This window comes from Coturnix japonica, chromosome 6 (genome assembly GCF_001577835.2).
Source record: "Coturnix japonica isolate 7356 chromosome 6, Coturnix japonica 2.1, whole genome shotgun sequence".
NCBI lineage: Eukaryota > Metazoa > Chordata > Aves > Galliformes > Phasianidae > Coturnix > Coturnix japonica.
This window is the reverse complement of record NC_029521.1, coordinates 22,678,726-22,690,768: the sequence shown is the minus strand read 5'-3', so window position 1 is coordinate 22,690,768 and position 12,043 is coordinate 22,678,726. Positions and strand designations below refer to the sequence as shown.

At 45.5% G+C, this 12,043-nt stretch overlaps 1 protein-coding gene across 3 annotated transcripts in view; it reads right to left on the bottom strand.

Annotated features, from left to right (window-relative positions):
* Window positions 1-11,806, bottom strand: part of ADD3 (adducin 3) — an 86,668-nt gene extending 74,862 nt beyond the window's left edge. The window contains exon 1 of one of the 3 annotated variants that reach the window (XM_015867162.2): window positions 11,697-11,806. The gene's annotated coding sequence lies outside the window, so the exon portion shown is untranslated. The remainder of the gene's footprint in view (window positions 1-11,696) is intronic. The other 2 variants (XM_015867166.2, XM_015867165.2) reach the window with 2 other exon arrangements.
* Window positions 11,807-12,043: the final 237 nt, after the last annotated feature.

Genomic DNA, 12,043 nt, shown 5'->3' with positions numbered 1-12,043 from the left:
TATCAGAACCTCACACCTGCTAAACACACTGCTCAGGAAACTGAGTTGCAGCGTAACCAAGTAACATAAGGATGTGAGCTGTAACATTCACTCTTTCACTGAGTTACACAGCACGGTACCTCTCAGGCCACAGCTGCCTGCAGGTAACCAGGATTTTACATGCACCTACACTCATCCACCTGCAGGACCAACATGGCTGTTCTAATACTTGCTACAGACAGACCCCACTTTTACAAATGCTTTAATAATTTCAGCACTTCAGGGCAAACTTTTCTTCTCTCTCACATAACATCCATTGCTACAGTCCACAGAAATATTTCCAGAAGTTTACCCTAGGAGCAACATGCAGTTTTAACCTTTCTGTCAGCTTCTTTTTTCATCAAGAATCTCATTGCGTTGTACATATATATGGTACAAGGGGAAAGAAAAGAGGAACCATTAAAAACGCTGCATTCATTGCATAGAACTACAATGCACTGCAGTAGCATACTGCAAGTGCTCATCTCAGATCACGCACAGTGTTTTTCCATGTCCAGACTGCATCTGCCAATGCACTACACACACTAAAGCCCAATGTGATGGCTTTTGCTTTAGCAGGGAGCTGCTTCTAACACGGGCAGCGAGGAAATAAGGTTAGAAAAGGAGTTCAGTTACATAAATGAACTGGAGTCTGAGGGAAAGGTTGGATATTAGGAACAACTGTTCCTGCTGAATTTAATGCTCCAGTGGCATTTGAATCAAAGGGGCTTCCTGAGTAAGCCAGAATTCAGGGTAACTGCATACAGACAGGACACAGTGATGGCACGTATTGCCCGAACTGTCTGCTCTTGGTCTTTCGGTTACTTCAAACATTCACGCTCCTTCAGTCTAAAACTCTGCTAAAAGCAAAACAAGCAACTGCCAATTAAAAATAAATAAATAAATAAATAAATAAATAAATAAATAAATAAATAAATAAATAAATGGGAAAACTAGCATCAGCCAAATCTGGCATTGTTTGTTTCAATTATATAGAATCATTACGTCCGGTCCTCGGGTCCTCTTTATTATACCCTCATTTCCCCTGACTGAAGAAATCTCTGTAGCAGAAAACCCTAAGGAGCTATAACTTAACAAAGACAGCATCCTAAGTCGGCACAAAGACTGCATGAATGAAGCCAGTAATCTGGGTATGGCTTAAAAAAAAATCAAAAAGAAAATTCCAGTGGGCAAAATGAAAAGCTACGTTTGATAATAAATCTTTTTATGAGATAGCTCAATACCCTTCCTCTTGGTACGGGAATGTAACTCTGTCTTCCTTGCCAAGAAGGAAAAAAACAAAGAAAACCCCACAGAACAAGAACCACAAGAAGACAAAAATGAAACAAGCCTCAGATATATTTTCAAAAAACACGGTATATTTTTGCAGGAGCTTACATGGGATGCAGTGGCTGCGGTACAGCGGGGTGTTTGCATCGCTTTCTCTCTGCACAAAAGGGCCGTGATCCCAAACCCAGAGGACAGAGCCTGAAACCAGGCAGGAAAGCACTGTAGCTCTGATGTAAGTGAGAGGCAGAGGTTCTACGCTCAGGATCTGTGCATTTAAATGGTGTCCAATGTAATGCTGAGCCTTTGGGTGATTCATGGCGAAAACTCAGGAAACTTCAGCCTCTCTCTTTTGATTCATCCCACATCGAAACCAGGTCGGCCAGTGCGCTGACACAGCCAGGGCTGTTATTTTTAAACACAGCCACAGTCTATTTAGCTAAAGCATCTTTACTCTGACTGAGCCAGTATTACTTTGATAAGACTCCTTAAGTATCTGCACTGAAGCCTGCGCATCACACCAACCAAAAAAAGCACAAACTTCTGGAGATAACACTACGATGCAGTTAGGAGAGGGAACAGAAAATAAATAAGAAAAAAAGGCACAGGAAAAAGTGAGGACACCCCACTGAAGGACACAGAGCTATCTACGGGACGGCTGTGCACACTGTGAATGCCTATCATTCACCACCTGCAGAGATGAACTGGAACAATTTCAGTCAACTTCACAGCAAACAGCTTTCTGCTCTTTGGAAAGTCAGCATTAAATTTGTTAAAACAATTTCAGTGCCAAATTTGTTAGCAGTAACACTAGGCATTCTTACACATCATTTAACTGCTGAAAACCTGGACGGAAGGAAAAGACAGCCAACGCTGTTTTGAAAAGCACATAAAGAAACCACAAGTTTTGATTGCGGGACATTTTGGGAGGCAGCTGAGCAGGGCTGAACCTGCCTATTTGTAGCTCTCCTCAATGCACTGGTTACTTCTTCAGTATAAAGTTGTCTTACAACCACAAATTCATTACCAGAACCAAGCTCAAGCCACCATCCTTTCTCTCCAGAAAGCACTTTGGTTTACAAATTGCAGATGGTTAACACAAGAGACCAAGATACCTTGGTCTACCTGGTGCAGTGAAATTTTACTGTGGGGGTATTTAGCCTCAGCTTCTTGTCAATAACCGTGAAATTGAGCCGAAAAGTAAAATGAGCAATGTTACACGCTGCTTAATACAAAAACCTTTTTAATTTACAATGGAAAAATTATCTGTGGACTTTCACGCTGTACAGAAAGGCTGCAGACTGAAGACAAGGTTGTAACGGAAAGCACCCCATCCCCATCCCAAGCACTGAGCCCTTGTGCTGCCCAGGACCATACACTACGCTAACACCTGCACATCAGGGCAATCAGTCAGTCCCTTTAACTCCAACAGCAAGCTGACTTCAAGGACTTAATACAAAATGGGAAATACCCAAACTTGCAGGGACACCTTCCATCTGCCTGCACACACACACACTCTGTACATCCCCCTCCTTGCAGGATTAAGGGTTAGGTGAACACTGACATGTGCCTAACAGACACAACTGCATGATACAGTCTAAGGATAATAAAACAAGCAGACATGCTTCAATGCTTATCCCTACATATTTGTCAGCTTTTTTGCTCCTCCACATTCTATGAACCAGTTACACTGGCAAGTCCTGCTTTGGTTAACCCCATTTTTCTTGCTTTCCTCCCCTACGTGACAACTTCATCCTTCAAATCCAGCATCTAGGACAGGAAACTCCGAACTATCAGATAACAGGAATGGCTTTTAAAAACTTGGAAGGTTCTGACACATTTCTGAGCCTCTTAAGAATTGCCAAGATAAACAACGGACAAGGAGGTTTTAATTAAAATAATTTTGAAGTCTATGTAGTTTCTCCAAAACGTTGCCTTCAACCCAACGAGCATCCCTTCTAACAAGACCTTTTCCCTACATAATCTGGGAGTACTGGAGCTGCCACCTCGCACCCCAATGCCTGGAGCCACGGCTTCTTTCATTCTGAGCTGTCTACAAACAACATTTACACACCTTTATTTATTCCCTTGAATTGTTTTTGTAGAGACAGGGAGCATAAGCAAGAAAAGTTTAGAAAGAAGGTGAAATAACCTTGGAGGAAGGACGCTACATTACACCATGTCACCCATAATAGTCGCCCCAGCATAAGTATATGCCAGTACGCATTGTTCAAGTTAACTAACAAACTGAAGAGTCATAAAAAAGAATGACTTGCATTACACGTTTACACATTATAGCTGGTAATTCTACAGCTTTGAGCCATCAGTTATATTGACGAATAACAGCGACAGCAGCGTATTATTACATGCCGAGTAAACAAATGACCTTTATCTAACTTTATTAAGGTAATAAAGGACAGATTTTTTTTCTTTTTCTTTTTTTTTCTTTTTGAGAAACTTCCTTCAAAGAGAGTTTTATAGCTCACCACCAGCAGGGTGTGGATTGAAGCTAAAAACTTTGAAATGGGTCCCTGTGAAATCTGAAACCAAAATACAGCAAAGGTCACCCTTCTGTGCTGAACCATCCCGTCCACATGCACGCTATATAAGCAAAGCTCTGTTAGCTGAGCCTCAGCAACAGCCCGACTCAACTCAGCCCCTGGGAACAGCAGCAACGTCAGGTTTCTCATGCAGAGATAAATTTACTGCCTACAATACCTGTTACTATACATTTACAGCATGTTTGATAGCAGCCAGGCTCTCCCATTACATGGCAAACCTCAAGCTATTTTTTTCTTGTTAAAAACTAGCCCAGGTTATAAATATGACCCTGTTATTCTTACTCCCAACTCGAGCTAATTCATTTTGGTCATAATTTCACAGACAGCAGAGAGCCTTATGCAGAGTATTATCCAACCTTAATATGAAAGGAAGCAATATATCTGAGTTATCTTTTTAAACACCAAAGGAGACTATTTCAACAAGGAAACGCAGTGAATTTTTTCCATCAGAGAGATAGGATCTCCAGATTCAAATCTGGAGACAACCAGACTGCTACACTTCACTCAGTCTTCAGGGCACCCACAGGAGTCCTTTCCACTGGATGGGCACACTGCAGGTAAGTATGAGGAGTCTCATTTCCAGCTGTGGGAGCTCACCTGGGTCTGGGTGAGCTGAACTGATGTGGTTAGAGCAGCTCCAACCTCTGCCCCCAAGCACTGAGCTCTCTGAGCGCTCCCTTCCCTTGGCTCAGGCCACATCGCGTGCTCCTGCCAACTGAGGGAAGATCTGGCATCCTTTGCAGCACATAGATTTCACAAGGCGTAGGACTGAGAGGCTGACTGCCCTTGCTGGAGGGCACAGTTCTGGCAGACAACATCACAGCACACCGCACACGCTGCATGTGGCTGCTGGAGGTGGAGATGGCATCTTGATCCAGGCACTCGGAGATTCTCAGGCTTAAGACATGGTTGAGAACTGAGCAGCCTTAGCCATTTAGGCTTTGTGGAGGATTTGCCTTAGGGCATGTAAAGTTATAAACACTGATGCTTAAAAACAGCTAAGTTGAACAAACATGCACCAGGAGGACAGCATGCACACACGCCAGCACTGTTCACATTAACCCCCTAGTCCTTGGCTCCCAAGGAAACATCTGACACAGGCAGGGAACCCACTGCCCCTCTGCAGCCATAGGGTGACTTCTCCAGGCACCTCTGGTGTTTTACAGCTTAATTCTTTATACAGCTAAGGCACATCGTCTAGAGTTCACATGTTTCAAGTTGGAAGCTCCCTGGATTCATTTCAAGACGTATAAATTTTTTTATAAGCTAACCTGGTTTTGAGCACAGAACCCGCAGAGATATACAGATGTATTCAATCTCTTAGCACGCTGCAAGATTATTTAAACAAAGTTTGAAAGGGAAGGGAAAAATCCGACTGCCAGACCACTGGGATTCTTGGCTTTCTTTATGCTGGATTGTTATTTTCTTTCTTAATTAAAGAAATATCTTATTTTTTCCTCAACACTAGCCCCATGATTTTGATTAGATCGATAACAAACAGGCCGACCCTATGAAAGGAGCTGTGCTGGTTGCAGGCTTACTTTGCTTTAGAAATCATTGCACTACCTACCACTGAAACGTGTCTCACAACTTCCTGTCTCTTCCTCAGCCACTCAGAGTTAAGCCTTTGCAATGAAAACATTTATGACAATTTTATTGAAAGATCCACCTCGGACACTTTGCCTTAGAAGATGGAGTGCTCCATTCCAAGCCATGCACACACAGTCAGTGGGGTCTGCCAGGTGCCCCAACTGTGTCTCTGTGGTCTGCAGCCACTTAACACAAAGCACACACATGTCCCTGAATGCCAAGCCACATTCACACAAGCCACAACACACACAGCTCTGAATATTCAATCTATACCAATCACCATGCCTACAAGAAATCTGACTTGTATTCGCTATTATGTCAATTCATGGGAATGGATTGAAAAAAAAAAGAACCCCAAACAATCATGTATATGTAAATCCTTTTGTAACTTTGAGAATTTCAGGAATAAGTAAATTATGAAGCCCATGGAATGAAAATGCACAGTTTGCCCCAGTAGACAACATACATTTAGTGAATGTGCTGATGGCCATAAACATCTCAGCTTTCTGCCTTCTTGCCCAGCAGTTGGGCCAGAAAAAAAATTAACCGTTTTGAATTTCTTGAACAAGAGTTTTGCTTTTGTATATGCTTTTAGGCAAGCATGCATTTGAAGCAAGCTGCCATTCAAAGCCAAAATTCCATAGGCTAACTGTGAACATTACAAAGACTTAAGACTCCTCAAATGACAAACTAACATAATACCTCAAATACAATCATGATCTGAAACATGACGATGGGCCTGTAGGCACGGCCACAGTTTGATCACATTAACTATTTACTCATTTATTATGGCAGGATTACTACATCACAAGGGCTAATGTTGCATTCAGTTAGCAAAGGAGTGACGGCTGTTAATCTGAGACACAAACCAGCTTCTTGCACCCTATATTTCACAAACACCATAGAAACTGCAAATAAATACATCTGGGAAAACAAAAAACAACAACAACCAAAAAAAAAAAAAAAAAAAAAAAAGGAAAAAAGGAGAGCCATAAGAGAATACATCTTTTCCTCTTCAGAGTACCATGTCATGAAATCTCAAAGCGAAATCTGAATGTTCTAGCAATTAGATACTTTGGTTTGGAAGGTTTGGGAGGGTAAATATAGTAGGTTGTCCTGCACGTAGCCATGGTTGGTGTGTTGAAAGTATACCAGAACAACAAACTGGCTTAAATTACATCTCGCTCCTGTTTTAGAACTGTCCAGGATCCTGGAGAAGTGACCAGGATGCAATTAATGCAGTTCACAAGTTCTCATGGAAATGGAAATAGCTGTGCATTTGTGTTGGAAAAAGCACAGGCTGTCACCATCTCACCAATGGAGCGTCACTGTTCAGCTCCACACAGAACTGGATGCACCACCTCGTATCATCCACTCTTTCTACCTCAAAAGCCTGTTTCCAATTTCATATTTCAGCTTATATTTTCCATATTTTCCTCTTTGAGGCTGCCTCTGCTAAGTATCTGCTAGATGTGCAGCGTCTGAGCCAAAACACTCCTACTCTTCCTGACATGAAGGCTCCTGAGTATGCTTTCCAATGCTAGAGTTTAAATTTCATGTTTAAATCCAGGATATTTTCTTTGGAAAGCACTATCTAACTTTCAAATACTTGACTTGGTGACCTTAATGAATCCTTAAGCATAGAGTTTTTTGTTTATAAATTTATAAAGACTAAAATATGGGTGAGTCATTGCTGTTCATTCCCGAGCCGTGCACCTGAACTGGGCAATTTCTGAAATGCTGAGGCATCAATGCATGACCTGAAAGGCAGCCTGCAGGCTGTCCTCACCCAGCCCATGTTTGGAGGACAGCAAAGCAGCAGGTTGGCCAACCAACTTCACCCAAAGTCTTGGACCTGTGGTTGTCCTTTGCTTGGGATCTGCAAGGGAATGGGGGAAGTGCTGGAACAGGGAGCTAAGACCAATCCCTATAGCCAGAAAAGAACTGGAGGAGGTGAAAGCCCCCAGCATACACATCTTCACAGGAGTCGTGATTTCTCTTAATCTAAAATTTATTGAGTCACGCAGCCAATCTCAGCACAAAATGGTTTCCACAGGGTTAGGGCAACACTTCTAGAACTGACAAAATAGAAGCCTCTCTTCACCCCAAGTGAGTCTATGTTTAGAGGGGAAAACAAATATTTTGAGCTCTATTTTGCCTTTATTATTTTTACTGCATTAGCACAAGTAAAGTGAACTTATCCAATAAGCAAGGGTTTCTGTTTTTCCCTGTATTTACCATCCAGTACAGGAATGCTTTGTTGGTACCATGCATCTTGCAGTCAGACCTGACACTGACCACATGCTTGCAAACACAGGAAGACGCAGATCTGGTGGACCTCTGAAGAATGTCACACTCAGTGTAATAGCTACAGGTGACATGCATAACAATACCATAACAAATAGTAATAATAATAATAGTAAATGTATTGCTCTCACAGGCAATCTGCTCCCGGCAGCCACACTTGAGCAGACGACCTCTAAAGGTCCCTTCTAACCTAAACCATCCTATGATTCTGTGACAATACAATTAAACATATGCAACAATAAAAAGAGCCTGAAGACGAGATATGGTGCATGCAGATTGAGATAACAAACACGAGTTTTCATAGTAATTCAACAGAACCCCTCACTTTGGCCAATGCAGTCCAGCGTTCAGCTGAAGCTCCAGCCACAACAACCACCACGCTATGCCGCAGACTCACACAAGGCAGCACAGTGACAGGAAGAGAAGCAGCAAGCTGCAACCTGACAGCAGCTTAACTGCAATCCCTCAGCTGGAGAAGTACCTTCAGTGCATGCTGACTGCACAAGGGGAAGGGCATTCCACCAGTTGCTCACTGCTGCAGGTCAAGCGAACACAAGGTGAGGAGCTACAGAGCTGCTTGCCCATTTACTGACCTTGCCCTCAGCCTGCCAGCTCAACCAGAAACTCCCTGCTGCTCTGAAGTCCCCAGGAATTTAACACGTTAAACAATACAAGGCAAGAAAAAGAGTTTCTTCCCATCCAAGATCAGAGCAGGTAAAGACTGCAACAGTGAATGAATCTATTATAATGGCACCTTAATTAGCACTTCGTACCAGCTGATTGCATCCCTGCAAAGCAGAGTTTACATTACTACCATTTGAATGACATTAAATATAATAACGAATGTTATACGTTCCCAAGGTCTTGGCAAAGCAGTTACCTACATCAAATAGACTGAACCACGAAGATGCAGGGTAAAACCAAACAAAGGAAAACACCATCACTCTCAAATTAAAGGGCCTTCTTTCAGAAGCTTCTCAAAGAATCCCATGGAAATCCCAACTTCTTAGTACAAAATGTTTTCCAGTTTACTGCTTATTTTGAAGTAACAAACCTCCCCACCGTAGTCTGGGTTAAAAGAAAGCTATAATTGAAGGCACTTTCATACCTGACCAAATTCATTGATGCAATTCAAAATTGGTTTGTCTTAATCCAGTCCAAGAACTATCCACCACACAACCACATTTGTGATGACTTTAAAAGAAAGATCTCCAATTCTCATTTGTGATGCACCATGATTTCTGTTACCTTGCACAAAAGTTCCTCCCCATGCCAGTGTCCTCAAAATTAATATAGGAAATAGATCTGCTTGCCACAGAGTTGAACGTGAACACATAATGAATAAGTTATTGCTTGTTCCCTATGAGACAAGGAGCTTTTAATTCACGCACCAAGAAAATGCTGCATGAAGACACTGCCTGCCGAGAGCCAGCACTATAGCAGCACTACCACAATACAACAACTAGCATTTCAGAGCAGAGCTTACAGAGAAGCCCGTGATGTAACAGGAAGCAATGCTATCAAATAATATAGATTGCATTCTTCTGAGTCAATACCAAAACAATGACATACTCCATTTTTGAAACAACGGCACTAAGAGATTGCAAAATTGACTTACAAGAGAAACAACAGCCTGACGTTGCTATGGCCACTACAGTTACAGGATATTTCTCAAAGAAACAGTTTCTTCTCCTGTTCAAGCTAGCAAAGGCAACTTTCTGTGTCAGCTCAAGGTCATGCAGGTCGCTCCCTATGCTAATTTTTTTTAAGCACTCTAATTCTAATGCCAGCCCTATGAAGCAGGCAGGGAAGGATGATTGCTGCAGGTCTTACTTGCAGCAAGAATTGTAAGAAGGCGGCCCGACGCTCACCTCCAGCACCACACGCAGTGGGGATGAGCCCAGCAGCGTCAGGATCCAGCCCATTCCATCCCGCCCCATCAGTAAGCCCACACCACTTGCCTGGCCCCATTGAATCCCAGCCACTCCACAAGCACTGCAGATGCATCCCCCCCAAAATCATTGCTTCCTTAAATAAAAGGCCAGCTGTGTCAATCCTCAGACAAGAGCAGAGGATAATAAGTGATTTAGCCAAGGCATCGCTGCACCCCCAGAGGTCCTGGAGACAGCAGCACTCCATCTATTGGCCAAGAATGAAGGGCTGCTCAGCCACCACTGCACGCACTGATCCCGACATGGAGAACCTTCAGTCCATCCCTGCTACAGGCTTCACATTCCCCCAGTGAAAACTAAACATCAGCAATGTCTTATTCTAAAAAATAACATGAAATCCTGAGAACCTGAGAATGCAAAGGCTTGTAAAGCTCAAATTGGTGACCGCCAGTAGTGAGTGTGCACAGAGTTCAGGAGCTCATGCACTCCTTACTCAAAGAGCATCCACCAACCCTACAGAGGAATAGGGCAGATCCCAGACCCCGTGCCCACCCTATATACCATGCCCAGCACAGGAGGCACCCACGCAACCCAAAATCTCCTCAACCTCAGCAAAGCCCGCAGTCTGGGGTCACATTTATCAACTTCACTCCTTTGGTACCAAAGCCGATTGCAGCAACAGCTTATCCTGCCCAAGAGTCATCCAGCAAATCCAAACCATGGAGTCTTTTATAACCTTCTGGCAATCATTTTTTGCTATTTATTTTACATATCGATTTTAAAACTCAGCTCCCTCACAGATGAGCTCCATAAAGCTGAGGAACAACCTCTTCCCTCTGCTTAGAACCACATCACCACCTTCCTCTGGGGGTGGTGGCGGATGCAAAGCAGCAGACTGGGGCTCAACCCACCTGTAACATACAGATGCTGAGCAGAGCCACACTGCAGTCACACCGGCTGGTAATGCAGATGCTGCCAATATGCTGGATCGAGATCAGCTCCAATTCATAGACATCACGTATCAAACTCTCTCTGAATTTTTATATAAGAGAAGAAAACAGTCTGCAAACTCAAGAATTGGGAGCAAGCTCCCCAGGGCCCCTTACAACCCTCCTCATTAAAGGCATAAATACTGAATTTTCTCCTAACGTACACAGATGTACAGCACCGCACAATGAACACAGGACACGGAGCGGACCCCAGAGCTGTGTGTCTCCAGGAGCAGAGTGCGGAGAAGCGCAGGGCCAGATGTTGGTCACAGCTGTAGGGGTGCTGCTGGTGAGCAATGCCGTGCCAAGAATGCGTGTGCTCGGGAATGGGAATCCTGGCGAACGGCAAAGACGAAGCCGAACGCGATGGAACATTTTTAAAGCCCAGCCCTCGCGGAAGATATAAATTTGAAGCCTTTTTCTGAGCCTCGCACTGGCTGCCGCGTCTCGTGATAGCGCCAAGCCGCTCCATCGTTACCATCACTTCCCACACCGCCCTGCATTAGCGATTTCTGCACGGAGCCGCGCGCTATTTCAGATCGGCGCTGAGGCAAAAAGCAGCATTGCAGCACCCGGAGAGCCCGCGGCCCCCCCCCCCACCGGCCGCGGGGCGTCGCACCCGGGGACGGACGGAGCGACCCCCGGTTCTTCGGGCAGCGCGGACGGGAAACGGCGCAACCCCAACAGCGACCGAGCCGGGCGGCTCCGCGGCTTTACAGCGGCCGGGTGACCGCTCGCACCGGGCTAAACGGGGGCAGAGCCGGGCCGCGCGGTGCTCCCGGGGCACGCAACGAAGCAATGCAGCCCCGCAGCCTTTGTGCGCCCGCAGCCGGGATGCGCGCACACACACACACACATACACACACACTTCCACGCTCATGCGGCCGCAAACTTCACCCCCCAGAAGCCACGGGGGGAGCGGACATCTTGGGGCAGCCCCACACCTCCCACCCCCCATTCTCTGCAGACATTTTACCGAACCCCCACCCCGGCGGCTCGGCTCCCTCTTTCCCGTCCCCACCCCGAGAGGCAGCGGAGCCGCCCGGCGTTACCTCGGAGCCCCGCGCCTCACTCCATCCCTCCGGCGGCGGCGGGCGCGGGAGCCCAGCACCGCGGCGGGCGGGGAGGAGAGGAGGGGAGGGGAGGGGAGGGCTGGGGGCAGGACGGGGCGGAACGATGTGGCAGGAAGGGACACCTGGGCTCCTCCCCTCCGCTGCTATCTGCCCGCGAGCGTGCCCTGCCCCCAGAGCCGCTCGGCCAAGTTTGAGGGGCCGAGAGGAGGAGGAGGAGGAGGGGGAGAGAGAAGGGGAGGAAGGAAAAAAATAGCGATAAAATAAAAACAAAAAATAGGAGGAGGAGGAGATGGTTCTGCCGAGGCCCCGCCCGCCGCCCTCCATTG